This window comes from Colobus angolensis, unplaced genomic scaffold (assembly GCF_000951035.1).
Source record: "Colobus angolensis palliatus isolate OR3802 unplaced genomic scaffold, Cang.pa_1.0 Scaffold3, whole genome shotgun sequence".
Taxonomy (NCBI): Eukaryota; Metazoa; Chordata; class Mammalia; order Primates; family Cercopithecidae; genus Colobus; species Colobus angolensis.
The window spans coordinates 21,190,115-21,192,741 of NW_012116265.1; the positions used below are offsets into that span (position 1 = coordinate 21,190,115).

At 43.2% G+C, this 2,627-nt stretch overlaps 1 protein-coding gene across 1 annotated transcript in view; it reads left to right on the forward strand.

Moving 5' to 3' along the window:
- The window catches only part of ZFYVE1 (zinc finger, FYVE domain containing 1), a 61,899-nt gene that overhangs the window by 15,494 nt on the left and 43,778 nt on the right, over positions 1 to 2,627 (forward strand). The window lies entirely within an intron of this gene.

The following is a 2,627-nucleotide window of genomic DNA, read 5'->3' on the forward strand; positions in this document are numbered from 1 at the left end:
CCACTGCATTCCAGCCTGGGCGACAGAGCGAGACTCCGTCTCCAAAAAAATAAATAATAATAATAATGTGTTTTGATTAGCAGGAGAAGGTTATCTGATGCAAGCAGTGAGATCTTTCGTTTTAGGTAGAATTTATTTCGATCTTACCGCATTGCTGAATCAGCCCCCAAATGAGCAATTCACAGGTGTAAGCCCAGCTGCTGCTGCTGTGCACCTGAGTGTTTTCCCAGTGGGCTGGTCTTTAATAATGGTTCACATATCGAGTGCTTACTCCATGCCAGGCACTGTGCTATGCCTTTTGCATACTTTATCTCTTAGTCTGCTAGAGCTAGACATCTGTTATTATCTCATTTCCCTGAGGCATTGAGTAGTTAAGTAACTTTCCCAAGGCCACACCATGGCAAAGCCTGTAGAGGCATTCATGTGTTTTGGAGTCGCCTGAGGCCTAGCAAGCTCAGGGACGATGGAAGGCAAAGGTTGGGGAGGGGTGGCTTTGGTGTCCCTCCTGTGTTTGCTGTTGGTAAGGGCCAGTGACCATTTCTTTCTTTTTTTTTTTTTTTTTTTTTGAGACGGAGTCTCGCTCTATCACCCAGGCTGGAGTGCAATGGTGCAATCTTGGCTCACTGCAACCTGGGTTCAAGCGATTCTCCTGCCTCAGCCTCCCAAGTAGGTGGGATTACAGGCACCTGCCACCACGCCTGGCTAATTTTTGCGTTTTTAGTAGAGACAGGGTTTCACCATGTTGGCCAGGCTGGTCTTGGAGTCCTGATCTCAGGTGATCTATCCACCTTGGCCTCCCAAAGTGTTGGGATTACAGGCATGAGCCACTGCACCTGGCCCCTTTTGCCCCTCTTTTCAGTGGCTTTTGGCTAGCATTGAAGAGGCTCTGTTGACTGGTTTATTTGGTCAGCTTGGTCATAGTTGGAGTTCTTGGGGCAGAGATGTTTTCCAGACATACATAAGTAGCTGATCTCTGACTTGACTTCACTGGAGGATAATTGGACTTCCAGGTAGCTTTAGAATTTTTGGTCCTTTCCTGATTTTCTTCTTAATGAGACTAGGTTATTGCTGTCTTTCCCAGGAAATTTGACTCTAGATGTTAGAATACTTGAAAGAACTGCCAGAGCCTGGTTCTGGCATGAAGTCACAGACCCTCAGGTTCAAGTGAAGGGACAGCATGATACTGCACAATCCAGCATTCAGAGTATTCTAGAAGTTCCTCTACTTTCCAGCTCAATCCCTTCTGTCTCATGAATATGTTATCTACGTAGCTAAACTCATCTCTCATAACTTTTTCTTTCAAAGCGCTCAATACAGTTTATGTGTATCATTCTACAGCAGTCATAAATATTTATTGAATTGTCAATTGCGTGCTTTGTGAGTTTCAGTAATATCTCTGAACAAATGATTTAAAGTGAAGACTCAGAGATTAAATGAGACTAGGGAGGGATGGCAGAGGCCTTCATTCCCTGGAATGAAGCTGTCTTTTCTGTTTATCTCTGAGTAAAGGCTTTTTGGGGATTCCACCGTTCTCTTTTTTTTGAGACGAAATCTCCCTCTGTTGCCAGGCTGGAGTGCAGTGGCACGATCTCGGCTCACTGCAATCTCCGCCTCCCGGGTTCAAGCAATTCTCCTGTCTCAGCCTCCCAAGTAGCTGGGACTACAGGCACACACCACCACATCCAGCTAATTTTTTTATTTTTAGTAAAGATGGGGTTTCATCACATTGGTCAGGCTGGTCTGGAACTCCTGACCTCAGGTAATCCACCTGCCTCAGCCTCCCAAAGTGCTGGGGTTACAAGCATGAGGCACCGTACCTGGCTCCATGGTCCTTTTGGCCATCCCCATTCTGGCCTAGTGACTCATGGGTTTAGTTTGTAATTGGTAGGTCATTGGGTGCTCTATAATTTTTTTCCCTATGTCTCAGTTAACTGTTACCTAGATCTGTGATATTTATAGACAACCTACCTACCTCTTCCCCTTTTCCTTTCTTTCTCTCCCTACTTTCCCTTTGCTTCTCCCCAACCCTCCACTCATTTCATGAATTAAGAAATTAAATCAGTGGGATTCAGGCATGAAACACAGTGCCCAGCTATTTTTAAATTTTTAATAGAGACGGGGTCTTGCTATGTTGCCCGGACTGGTCTCAAAGTCCTGGCCTCACATGATCCTTATGCCTCAGCCTCCCAAAGTGGTGGGATGACAGATGTGAGCCACCACACTGGGCCATATCATTCTTTTGAAGAAGATTGAATGTTTTCTTATGCATTTGAGATATATATATTATATATCTCATATGATTTATAGTAGAAATTTTTCCTGACAGTCAAGTTCTTGAATTGCACATTTTTAGTAAAATTAAATACAAACTAATTTAGATTCATGATATTTACCTATTTTTCTTTCTAATTAGGTTTCAAAAGACTCTGATAACTATGCCTGAAAACGAGACAGTTTCCTCTTCTTCCACTAGAGGTGATCAAACCAATACAGGCAAGTTTGTCATAAATTGGTTTTCTTTGAAAATAGTTCATAGATAAATGGAATTCAAATCACTTACAGAGGAGAGCAACTGCAAAGATAGTAATCTTTTCCAGGATAATGGTCACAAAACCAAAACTTACTGG